The 16,447-nt window shown below is 41.7% G+C and overlaps 1 protein-coding gene across 1 annotated transcript in view; it reads left to right on the top strand.

The window, feature by feature from the left end:
- The first annotated feature begins 10,848 nt into the window (after positions 1–10,848).
- LOC110962029 (protocadherin-16-like) overlaps positions 10,849–16,447 on the top strand; it is an 88,895-nt gene continuing 83,296 nt past the window's right edge. The window contains exon 1 of the mRNA XM_022209879.2: positions 10,849–11,421. The gene's annotated coding sequence lies outside the window, so the exon portion shown is untranslated. The remainder of the gene's footprint in view (positions 11,422–16,447) is intronic.

Genomic DNA, 16,447 nt, shown 5'->3' with positions numbered 1-16,447 from the left:
ATATAAACAGATAATGGACCAAAAAAATGTGGAACGAAAATCACTCCTCTTATCCTACAACACAAATTTGATCAAAGAGCTGCCCTGTCAGCATGTCAGAGTGATCTTTCAAAGCAATATTTCATGTTTGCTGAACCATGTAACCACATGTATTATATTCCAAGCTCATATGGAAGTGGGCATGCTTGGGGAAAAAAAATGAAAAATTAGCCGCCAATGTTGGCTTCTTTGGCCATCCATTGTGATCGGACTCATTTTCTGTAATCTTAAGGAAGTGTCAAAAAATAATAGCTGTTGGAAATATTCGAATAACTACAGAACAGACAGTAATTTGTTTCTCAAAAAAAATATTTTTTGAGCATTTGTCTTTGTATTCTGTTGCATGTTGGAGAGCTCAACGCTTGTGGCCTGAACTTGTGGAGGTATGCACACTTAAAAAGGAAAACAAATGTTCAATAAAAGAGAAGTACGGCTGTAAATTGGAGAATGCCTCCCTTGTGGCAGGTAATCGCTGGTAGCTCATACTGTGCTCTTTGTAAAGTCAAAGGCTTGCTTCCAAAAAACACCTCACCTTACTGCTGGCTCCAAGTGGCGTACCTGGGCCTTGAATCGTGCAAAAGCAATGTTTATGATTTCCTCAGCAGTCAGAATGGTTTACAGAGAGCATTTAAGAAATGTCATACATGCACCCAAAGGTTCTCCCCGCCTGTTTTGAATCAAAGCCACTGGGACCATACGGTTGTTGGTGGAAAATGCTCACAAGCTGGCGGGGACTTGCAGTGCTCTTTTTGTCTCTGTGAAATGAAGCATAATTGAATAAATATGTCATGTATAGAGGGTGTTTAGATGACAGACAAGGCACTGTAAATATTTGGGCCCTACAGACTGCCAAGCTGCCACAAGAGGAGAGACTTTAAACCTCTGGAGACGGACTCACTGGTCAAAACACAACATGAGCTTTGGTGCTGTTTGGCATCTGTGTCATGATATCACAACGTAATCAGCATCATCTTTTAGTGAAACTGTGTATTTCTTAAAATATGATCTATGCAAAAGTATAACAGCATTAAATGAAAGTAGATGTGGAGCCATACTGACCACTGAGTTTGCTGAAAATGTGCAATAAAAGCAATAATTATAAAATGAGGAGAAAGGACCATTTTGCGTCAAATGAAGTTTAGCATGTCAATTTTCAGGAGAAGCGCTGCAGTCACTAGAAACTCTGACATGGATCACATCATCATTGCCTCTTGTCCGTCTCCAGCTCTTATCAGTATGGCGTCTAGACTTAACCTTGTTTACCATGTTTTCTGTGCATCGTCTGCTGTAAACATGTTTACAATGTCACATTTCACTCTCTCTCTCTCTCTCTCTCTGTGCCTTTCATAAACAGTTTGCTTGAAGGAGACTGTGGAAGATGTGGAGTACACGGTTCAGGTCACATGTCGAAGGCAGCACAAAGGTCACATCGGCGTCGGTAGAGATGGACGTGATGGCGCACATATGAATAACTCTCCTGTGTGGTAGTAGACATGCCTTGAATGTTCCAGAGTAGATCTAATAGAGATGTTCTGCAGTGCTGGGGGGGGGGGGTTCAGAAAGTAAATGAGCCTCAGCTTGTTATTTAGACTCATGGAACAATTTTTGTGAATTTTATTTTGTCCTGTCCCTTTACTTTCTCACGAAAACTGTGGTAGTTAAAAGAGCAGACTGTCTTTTCTATGATAGTGGGCAAAAAGAGACAAAATATGCTTTTGAACTAGTTTTTCTAACAGTGCTGGTATACAGAACCTAACCTACTTTGGTTTGTCTTTTTATCTCTTCACTGTAGCCTTTACTTAACTCCACTGTTTCTCTCCATCTTTCTCTGGGTTTATAGTGTATAGCTTAGTCACTTTGCCAAACTAATCTCTGCGTCCTTATGAACAAATATGAACGTTGTTTGAGCCTTTCCATCCTCAGGCCCTAATCCTTCTAAAAGCTCAGACAGCCCTCAGTAATGTAAACATAATGTGGCCTGTACTGTGTGTGTGGCACTGGTTGAGAAACCAGCATTACCTTATCTTGATTATTGTCTTTTGAAAGAGAGCTCTGTATTGGAAAAGAAATCTAAACTCTTCCAAAAAACAAATAATCAAAGAAAGTTAGAGCAGTCGAAGAAGACTGAAGTGGACATAAATCACACTCCGAGAAAGACACTAAAAATGATCCAACTCCTGCCCTGGCTCCAGCAATGGACAGCTGTGAGAGCTACAGAGTCAACTGTGGAGTTTTTATTGACCATTTTCCAGACAGAGAGTGGCCTTAAGTTCCTGCCCTTTGATTCTAAGAAGATAGGGAAAGCCATGAATATAATCTGCGTGCTTCATCTTTAAGGTGAGCCTCAAGAGACTGCACTTAAGGGAGACTTTGGTGCTGTTCATGTCTGTTGTCTTTAATATTCTGTGTGAAAAATTTGAAGATCTCTTTGAATAGAACAAGAAAAAATGCTCAAATTCAAATAAGCTGTGCTCATTACTTACCAAAATAGCATATTAACATATCAAAGTGCCTCTCCAGGCACTGATTAACCTGCTAAAAACTCATCTCTGTGTTTCAAAATAGCATATTAAGACGTTTTTTCCGACAAACGTAATCTGTTCATGCAGAAAAATGGCTTAGATGTAATACTACTGTGTTGCCTTCTTTAGAATGTTTAGATCTATGAAGTCCTCACCTCTTACTCCACCCACCACTCTGTACGTCAAGTACACCAACTCACCTATGGCTCTGCTCAAACACTGTAAAACTACTCTGCGCTACAAAGTGGCAAACTGTAATATAAGATCAATACAGTTATAGATGTTAAATCTGGGAACCAATTCTGAGCACAGAAACATGCAGAAAACTCAGTATTGCACGTCAATGGGATTGGTTTTTTTTGTGTATGAAACCCTGGCTTTCTGTGCTTTTGAGACTGACATTGGTGCAGTTTTGTGGTCAGCCATGGCACTGAAGACTTATTTCAGTTATTTCAGTTCTGACAATGTGATTAATAATTGTAGAGACAATGCCACCCATTTCAAATAGAAACCGTTCAATCAAAATGCTGCACTATGATCCACTCTGACGTACAAACTGTCCAAATGTGACTGGACAGCAGGTCACCGTGGTCGTGCTGATGAGGTGTAACGAGGCAGCGAACAATATGGCTTCCACTGCAGGATGTGCTTCTGTTCCGGTGGAGTCAGAGGTCAAAGTCTTGTTATCTTCATAGGACAACACTTCGGCGTGGCAATAAACAGGAAGCAGCTGATCTAGAAGGCCAGTGTGAGCGACGACTTATCTCCCCGACGCACTTGACCTTCTCATCTTCCTCTTCCTCTGAAGTCTCTGACACACACTTTACAGGCTGAGCCAAGGTTCAGGCGTCCCACAGCACATGCACCACACACGTACGTACATAAACAAGACTGCTGTCACATAAAGCTGCATATTTAGTTATGGGGGATGATAAAACAAAGGAAGGGAGTCTGTTATTGTATGTGTATGTGTGTCATGTTTTTTCATGGGGTTGAAATCCGGTCCAGAACATTAACCTTCGCCATGCAAAGAAAGGCCGGTTAGGCTCAAACGCGCAATCCAACAAATGAGCTTCGAGCAAAATAACACCCCGTTTTCATCTCCACCTCATGGACTTGTCTGTCATTCACACTAAATATGGAATCGTGGTGGCGCATTAACAGCGAAATGTCATTACGGTGCAATGCGCCATCACATCTGGCACACAACACCCACTAAATCTGTCCCCGTCTCTGCTGTTTTATGTGTGCGGTGAGTGAGCGAGCGTGGTGTGTGGAGGTGCGACTCGCTCTTTCCCACGATGCATCAGTAGGCTCGGGTTGGGGGGAAGGAAGCAGAGGGGATGGAATGCTGAATGGCGAGCACACACACACACCTACCAACACACGCAAGCACTCAGGATGCATTCAGGAAGCTCCTGTGCCCATAGCGCAGAAACCGGCCCGTAGATGGGCTCATACAGGAAATTCTCAGCTTTGGCTGCCTCCTGTTTGCTAGACGCTTGTATTGGAAGCACATTGTGGGGTACAAGTTTTTCAGCTGCTATTCACGAAGGGTAATGAACCAGTGCGAGGGTTTTGGGAGCAAGTATTCTAGCAGCTGTAGCTGGCTGCCATCTACTTTCTGCACACATGAGAAATTTTTAGTAACACTGACATTTCAGCTCATTGTTTTCCGGTGAAATAAGTCTTGATCAACGCTGACTAAACTGTTTTGCTATGACCACACAACACTGCAGTGCAATATTGATCATATCAACACAAAAACAGTTTTGCAATGACAAAATAGGATATATTTCTGGAAAAAAAGAGTTATTTTACTTCTTATCAATAGATTAAGTCGGGGTTTCATGGTCGCCAAGGTTTTAAAGCAGGTCTGTCAGCCAGCAGCCAGATAGTTTCCTTACAGTCTAAACAATTTCAGTTCTTAGATCGAGGTCGTACTGATTTAGCGTATCTGCCTGCTTAGTGCATTTGCTTTGTAACAATAAAACATCCTGATAGAGGGAGGAAGGGAGGTGTCATGAGAGATAAATTAGCGAGAAGGGGGAGATGAGTGTGTAGAAGAGGAGGAGGAGGATGCAGTCTCCAGGTATTGCGTTAATGTGATATCCAAGTCATGTAAAGAAAGAGATGGCGATAATGATTAGAACAGAAGATAATGAGGAGGAAGGGAAAACTTATAAGTTCCTGAGAGAGATGTGGGAGACGTGAGCACAATGATCTTCCTAACACCATGAGAGAGCCTCACCTAGATTGCGACCCATAATTTTTCTTCGTTGTACAAAACCTGGAAGCTCGTCAGAGGAACTGCTCTTGATATCAGCCTGCATGTACAGATCCAGAGAGTCAAAGGGGCACTACAACTGCAGCAGAAAACTTCAGCCACTGCCTTGCTGTTTTCACTCTTTACCTCAAGATTGCTGCTTGATAAAGAAAAGTTATGACCCCCACGCTTGAAGGTATACGATAAGCTTCTTAACAAATGTTTAGCTAGTGTTGGGAGGCCTTGTTCGGGTGCTTGCCAAGTGGAAATAGGCCAGTCTCTGAAGTTAGAGCAGTTCAGTCAGAGAAAGACAAGTTTTAACATTTCTTTCAACTCTAAGCACATTTTGGAGATGACGTAATCCAAGATAAGGCTGAAATATGAAGCTTAGAATTAGCAGAAACTTTACTGGGTGAAAAGAGGATTTAATGATGGATTTGGGAAAGTACTGTACCATATAAAGCAGGTATTTTAGGGGCAAATAGCTGCTGCGATGGTATCTACAAGTCGAAACATTTTATTTCAGACATAATTTCCTTTTGGATGTGAAACATAATATGTGATTTCATTCTGCGAAGCTCTGGGGAAGTGCTATCTCTCCAAGCTCTTAATAACAATGCCCTCTTCCTGCTCTGTCAATCATCGGGCCATTTACCCGCAAAGTCTCTCCCCAAAATAATCTCAAAGCTGCACACGTCCATACGGAAAACTCCCATAAACAATGCACTGGTAAAATCACAGAAACAGCTAAAAAGGTTTAGAGGAAACCACACATAACCAACAGGAAATGTGGTGCCAACACCCAAAAAAATGGGGGGAAAAGTCTTTTTTCTGTTGGCAGAACAAATCCCATCTCTCACAGATTTACATTCAATGCAGCCTACTTAACTGTCGGTCCGGTTTTAGTGACATCTGCAGAAATGCACAATGCAGTAACTTTGAAAGAAGAGCCAAAGTCACTGGGCCGGTGTGTGGTTGCGTGGTACGGAGACTGGCCTCAGAGCAAAGTAAGCTATAAAAATCTCTCCAAGAATACCATACCCTGCAGGCACACATGAGGACAAATACAATTTTATTTGTTTCCAGCGACAATGGAAGCTACGAGAGAGGGAAAGAGAAAAAAAAAGTTAGTAAAATTGCCCCTGGTGTTACTGTGCTAAGAGATGAACAAAGCGCACCGCTTCAGTGTGATTTTGTAATGTCCAGGATTTTAAAAGTGTTCCTAAATCTTGCTTTCTTGAAGTTGACAGTAAACTAAATATTTTGACTGGCATTGGTCATCCAGTCAACAAATACCAGAAATAAGGCACCAAAACCACACCATGTGTTAGTTCATGTCCCAATACTTCACCACTCCTTGTTCCAAATCTTTTAAAATCAATTATAAATGCATGAATTCACTTGTACATAATAAAGGCTCAGTAATTCCCTAAAATTTAGTAAATATTGCAGAAATGAGACGAGGTGTGTATTTGTTTCTTCCTGGAAGTTACTGATATTGTGGCACTGAGATCTAAATATAGCTTGAAAACACATCAAGCGACCCTGTGTCATCAGGAAACACCACCACATAAAGCTGTGTGTCATCAGCAAAGCTATAAAAAGACATGCTATGTCTCCTGACGATATCTTTGTCAATGATGTGTGTGTGGATCTGTTCTTCGCTTTTCTCAACCACAAGTTGTCTGATAAAATTCAGGCTTGATGGGTGTATTACTAAGAAGTCAAGGAAGCGTAGTGTAGAGTTTGAAGTTGTTTGGACGAGCAGTTCTTGAGAAACAGGAATTACAAAGAAGCATGGATTCCCCCAGAGAACAAGCTGCAGCTAAAAAGCCTCCATGACAATGATCTAAAGTGTTGGAGTATTTTCAACAGAGATTAGAGTTAACCTTCCCTCTCATTAGTGCTGGTTATATCTAACAAGGCATAAGCTAATTTGAGTTTTATTGTTAATGTTTTGACAGATCTAGATGATCAGTGTGAAGTAGTTTGGATGAGCGGTTGATCAATGATGTTGAGAAAGCTGCAGGCGGCAACACAGGAGGCCGGCAAGCGACTTGAAATACAAAGAATAAATCTCTGTCAGAAAAATAAAGAAACATTTCATAATAGCTGTATTTTCATCAAATGTGTTGCCAATGATTAAAAAAAAATGAAGTAACAAGTTTTCTTTGCCTGCAAAACTTTTTGACGAAGAGCATGCAGTGATATTTTGGCCATGGGAAAGGAAGGTCTGACTAAATCACTGCTTTCCTCTTTTGGCACTGAGTCACACAGAGAAGCTGTGACCTCATCTCATCCTGCTGCACAGGAAAGGTGGCTCAGATAGCTGAGGCCGACACCTGCATAGAGTGGAACTGGAAGTTAAGAGCATCGGAGAGAGTCAAGTGACAAAAATGAGAGAGTGAACATATGCACAGGACTGCAGATATGAAATTGAGTGCCAGGGAAAAGTCTGAAATGATAACAGCTGAATGAAAAAAAAATTAAGATAAGGTGGAAATAGACTTTTGTTTTCCCCTTAAGCAGCTTTAAGGTTGTTAAAGTCATTTTATTCCTCACTCAGTGACAGTATCAGCTTGTCCAAACTCTCCATTAAATCATATTAAGATCATTCCAAGAGAAACTGCTCAGGGTTTGGACGCACAGTCTAAGTTTTTAACCACCGGTGGGACATTGCTTGTTATGAGTAGTAGCTTACAGCATGTATAGAAATAAGATATTGCACTGCTTGCCAGACAAGGCGTTGCTTCGTGTACATTTTCCAGAAGATTTTGCTGCAGTGTTGGCTATTTTCTTTAAAGTGATGAAATTTAAAAATTAGTTGCAGTCCACTGAACATGCAAACATTGCCAATTTGGCAAATTTACTGCTTTGATTCACATCAGAGGCATCGCAGTGCAGCAGTCAGCTGCGTGAGAGTGTTTGTATAGGAGAGAGAGACCCGGCCAACAAGTCCAATTGTACAGCCAATATAGACAGGACCCTTCATTAGCTCCTAACGATGCATTTCCAAATGACCTCACAGCTACTAGCTGTCATGGCACACTTCTTTCTATATTGTGTTGATGGTTGTCATGAGATGGGTCAAATCCCAGGTTAGTGAAAATGCTGTTGAATAATATGTGGAGCTCTGGAGGCCAGATTAATTCATTTCTAAAGGGTTTCTGGTAATTGCTAGGTCTGCTGGTTTAATCAGTTTTGTTATGAAGGCAAGGAGTTTGAATAAATACAAGGCTTATCTAAGAGGCAACACGGCATAAATCTAGAGGATTTGAAATGTGGACCTGGGTTATCACGGCCAGACTGTCGATTTTGAGGCTAGAGGGAGGAACTGACAAACAGGATAGACACAGGAGCCAAATAAATCCTTTCATGGTCCTCCACGTTAATGATATATGTGTGTAAGTGCACACGCGAGTGTCTGTGTATATCTGCATTTGACAGGGAAGCAGAGAGAGATTTTAACATTTATGAATGCGTGTGGCACTGGTATAAATCTCATACTGGTCTCTTCCATCGTGGGGAGCCCCACCAAAAGTGTCACTCCTCAGGCATCTGCTCTCGGTTAAAGCTGTGTAATTGCAACTCTGTGGCAAGTATTCACACAACGAGATCGATGCTGAGTAAAGTCAGTCACAAACACATGCAATACATTTACACACCCGCACGTGCACAAAAACCCACTCTGCAAGGACAGGGACTTGGATGGAAATGGAGACTGGGAATCTTGCAGGGACTCTGAGGGCATGAAAACAAAGATAGTGACCAAATTCTAAAAGAGGTGTGTTGATTTTCCATTTGTAAAGCACTTACGAGGTCCAAACTAATCAGGACTGTGCACCTTTTCAACTGTAAGGTCTTTCCTGCCGAGCAATCCTCTTCTAGTAAAACAACTATTTCCAACAGCATGGAAAGAACTGTCCTCATAACTCACCACTAACACGGGCAAGTTACTGTCAACTGGTGGATCATCATCTATCTTATCTATAAACTGGAACTTTTCATGTTAACCCTTTGGTATGTTAAAAATGCACATTTGTTTGAGTCAGGATGTCATAGTTCAAAGGGCGGGAAAAGGAGGAATACTTTGAATCCAAAAGTTCAACTTAAAACCAGCAATATAATAAATTCAGCTGACTGCTGATGAGATGCTGAATGCTGAAGGAACATACTTATCCCAGAAAATGCAAAGATAACCACTGGTGTTTTCATGTCTTTAAATAGCTTAAAATGAAGGTGGAGTTCTCAAAATAAAGTGCAAAAACAAACTGAGCTCAGACTGCTAGTCTCTGCTCTGATTGTGACTGTGAATGATTCCACAGTCGCTCAGTTTATGACCAAAAGGAGCAGGTTTTGTACTCAGTGATGAAAAAGATTTAAACGTCTGAAGTAGTGAAGTATTTTACAGACTATGCAGAGCAATTTGTAGAATTACAGGGTGAATAATTCTTTATTGGATGATGTATTTTCACCCTTTAAATTTGAGGAAAAAACCGTCATTTCAAAGAGTAATAGAAGTAAAAGTTGCAACATGACAAATGTACAAACGATCACATTTTTTTTTTTAGAATGAAAACACACTGAAAGTGCCTAAAAGGTCAAAGTAAAAGTAATCATTATGTAAAATTGTGCATTGTGTGGACCATCATTAATGATACATCACTTTAATGTTGTAGCTAGGTCAGATGAGTCGAACAAAGTGCGCAACATTCATCTTAGGATTGAATTATAAAGTAGCAGAAAGTGGAGTGCAAACTTAACTAAATGTACAAAGTTGCTTTCCACTAGTGCCTTTACAATTACATCTACTTCCTTGTTGCTCCACTGGGGCATAATTTTGTACTTTAACGCTACAAAGCTCCACTAACGCTGCCATGACTGATGGTCCAACCCTCTAGTGACCACTGTCACAATATGAGGAAACAGCAACATCATGTTTGTTTGTGTTTCATACATCACTGCTGACTGCATCAGCCACTAACTAAACAGTTTTTGGCTGTAAAATGGGTCTCCTGTAGAGCTAAACGAGCCGAGTCCACGGTGTCTGGCCATCATGTCAGGCTCAATGTGGATAAATATAAACACTCGGTAGTAAAAGTGCAAATGTTCCGTTTCCTCCTCACTGGCTGCAGTGTACACGCTCATCCGATACTCCCAGAGGAAGAGGGGATGGATTGATTGCTGTCCTTGTCCACTGCCTCCGACACCCACCGCAGACCCCCTCCCCGTGTTCACACATCCCACCTCCACAGCACATCACCCTCCTCCACATCCACTCCCTCACTCGGCTTCAGTGATGCAGGTGGAGGCTTGACCTAAAATCTGGGGTGATGAATGACTCCCATCTTGCTGATGCTTGCAGACCAAAGGGTGTGTGTGTGTGTGTGTGTGTGTGTGTGTGTGTGTGTGTGTGTGTGAACCTCAGCCCTGCCTTATATGCTGCTTCCTCTCTTAGGTTATTGTCTTAAGCTTTTATATTTGGATATATAAACCATTATCCAAACCAGATACCTTGAACACAACTTTTTTCTATATTGTAAAATGTGCAAATGAAAATGTTTTTGCATAGATGCACATATCTATATCTATACATATAAATTATAATTTGCATAAATTTGCATGCAACATTTGAGTCATATGCTGTAATCTTAGAGCCAATTTAACTTAAAATTTGAATGCCAGCAGCTACAAATCTCTGCAAATAACATTTATCATTAAGAATTCCACTTATCTAAAGCATAATTTTAATTTTTAGGATTCTTCTCTCGTAAAATTAAGGCGTAGTCTGCAATATAAAACTCCTAAATATGTTAAATGACTTGCATTATGTCTCCTTTGATGGTGCATGCTCCTTTGTCTCAAAGACTACTTCCACTGAGCGGAGCTGGGGGGCACCAAAGTCTGCTCTCCACTTTCTCCCTACTGTATTCCACAGCTCTCTTCCCCCCCCCCTTTTGTGTAGCTCCCCCGAATAAATTAGCAATCCAAGTCGGCGGAGGGAGGGGAGGAAGAGGCGGAGGAGGGGATGGAGAGGAGTAGGGGGCTGGGCCTTGTGGCGGAGGAGTCGGCTTTCAGTTGGTGAGGTGCACGGTGCCCTGGAGTGTCTCTGTCTCAGCCGCACACGCCGTATCTGAGTGACTGGATGCTGAGGGAAGGAGAGGGAGAGAGAGAGAGGAGAGGAAAAACGTGTCAGATCAGCCGGACGGACCACCACAGGCGGCTCCTTTTTCCTGCTGCAGACAGCGAAGAAGCCGCGCCGCTTCCCAGCTGATCCAAACGCGCTCACCTGACTGCCACAGGGACGCCAGGAGACCCTTTACCGGTGGAGTAAAACCGGTCAACCGGACTGGAAAATCTGTGGAATCGGGCTAAACTGTCATTTTTATTTTTGTGTGGATATTATGTAAAAGCCAAAAGAGGAAAAAAAAAAAAGAGCTCAGTCCAGCTGGCCAGCACGGCTCCATTCAAGATTTCGGTCCTGGCGGCTTGTCTGTCGTTTGGGAGGGATTGGAAACCCGTTTGCATACTAATCAGGTTTTGGAGGGGATATCCAGAGCGCACATCCAGAGCAGCAGAGAGGATCCGATGAATGTAAGTGACATTAATTCTCAGCTTCATGATCACTTGTACATTTGATTAGGGGGAAAAGGGGATGAAGGTGGGAGAAATGATTGGGTGGAGGCTTCTGGGGGTGCACCCTGCATCTGCACCTTGCATGCATGAACCGGATGGCTGGTCAGGCTGCTGTGATGTGTGAGACTAGACTAGAGGGACTAAAAAAAGAAAAAAAAAAAGTAGAGCAGTGGTTCCTAGTGATGCAGCAATAGCTTTATGCTTATTATTGATCCCCATTCAGAGCAGAGCCAGGAAACAGACAGCCAGGTTGGAAGCAGATTTTTTTTTTTTTAAAATAAAGAAAAGAATGATTCCCTCATTATAATTCGAAACATCAAAAAGAGGTCATTCTAGTAGGTTACCACATGATTTTATTATGGCTTCTGGAACTGTTTAATAACAGTAAGTCAGTGGTTTCTTCCACACGGTTGGCAACTTGGAGACACTACACTTTTTGTCTTGGAGCGAGGACAGAACCGCTTAATGGGAAACACCATGAAGTGCTCAAAGTGGGTTCAAGTATTTCCTGGCGAGACCAGCTGAAGTGACAACGTATAGCTTCAGGCAAGGCATCACCAGTGGAGGGAGTATGATGTAGTGTCTTTGAGCAAGGCACTTACAGAAACTGGGCCTGCTCTGCTGGTGTTGGTCTCCAGTTTTTGGCATGATTTTGAAAACAGAACCAAAGATCGCAGAGGGAATATCACCATAAATTGCTTAACACCTCAAACATGCAAAACTAAGCAGGTTATCCAGCCAATAGATTTTGACACAATTGTATTGTTTTTCCTAACATAGAGTGTATTTATAGCAGCCACTTCTGTCTGTATATGTTGACATGGCCAATAGCTAAAAATGGTAAAGCCAGGGGCATATTTAAGCACCTAACCACAATAGATATTTTAGTCTTATCTGGTGTCTAGTGGCATCCACAGCTCCTGCTTTTCTGCTGTATAGAGGGATACAGATCTTTGCATTATTACACTATCCTCTTACACAGCCCCGTTTGCTCCAGCTCTGCAGCGTACTGCCCTCAGCCTCAGCTTCTGGTTTGCACAAAACCAGTTAGAGTTTGGTTTCTTGCGGAGTGATGAGGCGTGCAGCAAGACATTTTCTAACAGGAACCATATGGATATCTAGTTGGTGTGGCTACAACCGAGTAGAGCCTAAGTTATACAAACAACTTATAATTACTTACATCAGCTGCTAAGAGGTGGAGATTCTACTTTTATCAGGGGAGAGATCCCACCAAATATGGAGTATTTTCACATTTCACATTCCCTTCCCTGATTTGACTGAATTTGGGTACTTATGACAGATTGTGAGAAAAATGAATCATGAAAAGCAGAATATCTTTGAGCCTAGATGTCTGCTGCCGTGTCCACCTTGACCCCTGACCCCAACTTCCATCCTTGTAAAGGATGGTTTTATTCATCTTCATTTAGTCCCTGTCAGGAAAGCGACAGTGATAGCACCTGTGTTTTTAATGCTGTCTGTAACAAGCTTGTCAAGGCAGAGATGTCTATTCGTTCGGCTCCGTGTCAAGAATTTTTGCTGAGCTTATCAGCAGAGTAAACAGTGCTGTTTACTTTGCACTCCATGTAACTAAATGGCTGAGGAAAGATACAGACTCTGACTGGGTCAAGGATTCTCACCGAAGCTGTGCTCGACAATACACACACACACACACACACACACACACACACACACACACACACACACACACACACACACACACACACACACACACACACACACACACACGCATCTTAGAAAACAGCATCTGCTGAATGACTTAATAGTACAGTCTGGGGGAGGTGACTGTGTGGTACCCACTAACCTCCAACCCCCACTCCCTTTGTTGTATATCACATTATTTGGGGTGTATGTTGGCAGCAAACTGACTTAAATCTTGAAACCTTAAACCCAAATCATGCAAATATTGCTGCATTTCTCTTTTAAGCTGTCATCAATTTTGCCGCTTGCTTCAAGATGAAATCTCAAACCAGCATCCACAGTGATGCTTTCTTTGTTTATTCTAATGGTCTTACTTTAGGGAATGTCCAAGCTGAGGCTTTATTCTTTTGCAAATCTCAAGCAATCTTGAGAGTTTACTTAAAAGATACACAGTGTAATCAAATTGCGCATTTGCCACCCACATAGACACTGAAAATCCTGCTAGTACTGTATACACCGTTGTCCTGTTTGTGGCTTCCACCAAACCCACATAAGAAGAAAAATATGTCTTTTACAGTCACGTGCAAGATTCTCTCCTTTCTCACGAAGTCCGCTGACTGAACTGTTAATTAAGAATACAAAGATGCTCCATGTAGAATATTGCAGTGTGAGTGAAAGCTTTTGTGTATTATCAGTTTCAGCTCATCGTCTCATATCACAGAGTGATGCCAACTAGAGAAATTGAGCGAGGGAGAGTAAAAACACAGAGCATCTTCCCACCCAAATGTTGCAGCTCAAACAAAAGTCTGTCTAATTGTGTCCCAGAACTGTTGTTTCCTGGGTTTTGTTTTTTAAAGCATGGGAAATCAGACTCTGGGTACAAATATCGGAAAGTGACTCAGAGGCTCCCTCTCCATCTCTTTCACTCACGCACAAGTATACACGCTGCATATTCACAACATTACCTCACTCAGTTATCCTGGACTTGTTGACCCTTCCTCAAGTCACCTACAAATGCTAAATTTGCACCTTAAAACACAGTCATCTACTCTTTGCACTGTTGAATGGGAAGCAGATGACAGCCAACATAAAAAGACAAACATAAACCAAAAAAAGGATTGTTTTCCTCCGCCTTGGCTCCACAAGTAGCTAGTGGAAATATTTACCTTCCATCTTTCACTAACTACGTGCTGCTGATGCCTGAGGTCTGTGTTGGTGTTTTTATTTACCTCCCAGACCACCATCTTCTACATAACATAAACCAAATTCTCAATACCGAGCAGATTTAATGCCATTTTAATTCATTATGTAGCCTGTGTGTTGAGCTGCAGCGCTGTGTGAGGGGAAGGAGAAGCTTTGGTTTCCTGGAAAGTCACTCTTTTGTTTGCATCATCTGTTCACAGGAAGGCCAGACAGTTATAATTAGCTTTCCTATTAGTTAAAAAGTATGATTCCCATTGATAAGGAATCCCCTTTGCTGATTGCTCCACATTTTTGTAACGCTACCCTCGGGGGCCTCTGGGTTGCCATGGCAGCTACAATCACCAAGTCTGCCATCTTTGCTTTGATTATACTCGTGAAATTTAATTACACCATTGCAAAATCTGAGTCTTGTGTGTGTGTGTGCTCACATTCAGGAGAAGCGGTACCCGAAATCATACTAGAAATAAAATGCTGTTGCACCACGCGGTTCGTAGTTTATGTAGCACAACTTCAGGTATATCGGTGCATTGATGGAGTTTATTTTTAATAAATATCAAAAAAAGAAACAAAGTTAAAAGCATTAGGTTGTCATTTCATAACTGAATTTCGTCTGATCATACTACAAAAGGAATTTTTGGGTGCTACAACTTTGGAAGATGTTTAAATCAGGAGGTAGAAGATCACACCTCTGTAATTGATCACAGAAAAGTTAAATAAATGTTATCAGACCTAATCAAACCCTGATATTTTAACTTCCAAAGGCATACCTCATCATTTAGCCTCATCGAAGATTACTTTCTGAATGTGCGTTGTCGTCTTCCCCTTTGGGAAACTCTGATTTTACCTTCCTACATATGATATAAGAACCCATTTATCTGTGGCTCTGGAGAAGATATTACTGTTTGACTGACTCGACTAATCAAAGGAAATGACTGGACTAGCCTGTCGGACGCAGAGTGATTGACTAGCTGGAGCTTGGAGACGGTGCAATTCCTTCTTGGTTTGTTCTGAGTCCCATTTCTGATGTAACTGCCGTCATCATTATTTATGGTCTTTGTCCAGGTAGCAGGGATTCTTTTAGTATAATGATGCCGAATGGGATGCATTACAGATGCAGGACAGTAGGTGATGTCGACAGGGAAATAGGCAAAGTGCTTTTGGACTGGTTCCACTGTTACTCCAAAACACCACGTTTCAACTTGCTGCAGCGTCATCTGAACTGGACAACATGTACTGATCCAAAACTGGTCATTGTAGCTGCAGACCAAACCTTCAGCTGGCTCGTGATTAGGATCGAGACAAATGACTGCTGGAAATGAGTTGTTCAACTACTGGGTGAAGCTGCAGATGGAAGTTCTCTAAAGCCTGCTGCTGTCTCGAGTTTCCCCACCGTGTGTTTCTCCATTGTGGGTTGGACCTGTGACACTAGCTTCTGAGTACAAATGTGTGGCGAGATCATTGAATTTAGGGTTTTTTGTTTTTGCAGTAGATGAATGGAACAAGTATGTCCATTACTGCACAGGCATGTGTGCACGCAAGTGTGTGGCCTTAATTGATGGTGATGTCTCATTAGTGGTGAAATTAATGACTATTTCCATCAAAGTTCATCCTCCATTGACATTTTTAAGAAAAATCTGAAGGTGTTTATCTTTTCAGTGGCTTTTGGTAGTATTTAATGGTCTCAATTTTAAATATTTTCTCTCTATTTTATCTACCTAACCTGTTTTGCCTCATTTTAATATTTTATACAAACTGTTTTTTTCTTTTTCATTCACATTTTTTTGCAAGCTGATTGCCCTTATTTTTATTGCTGCCTGACAGTTAATATGTGCAGCACCTTGGTCCACTCAGGAAAAACGTGGTTAGATTTTTTTTCTTGACTAATCAGTAACCATTTAATCTACACAAAATTGCTTGTTCTTCCTTTTACTATTCTCTCACCGTCTGTTCAGACGTGTTCCAACTGTACCAGTAAATCGGTTGGCATTTTTTGCTGTCTAAATGTCTTCATTGTTGCTGAATAATTTTCCATCTATCCATTAATCGATTTACCGATTAGCTTCCTCGGCTCCCTATTCTCGTCTGCTCCTCCACATACCAGCAGAGAGATTTCTGCTTGGAC

Source organism: Acanthochromis polyacanthus, chromosome 17 (assembly GCF_021347895.1).
Source record: "Acanthochromis polyacanthus isolate Apoly-LR-REF ecotype Palm Island chromosome 17, KAUST_Apoly_ChrSc, whole genome shotgun sequence".
NCBI classification, from domain to species: Eukaryota; Metazoa; Chordata; class Actinopteri; family Pomacentridae; genus Acanthochromis; species Acanthochromis polyacanthus.
This window is presented reverse-complemented; position numbering and strand designations above follow the sequence as displayed.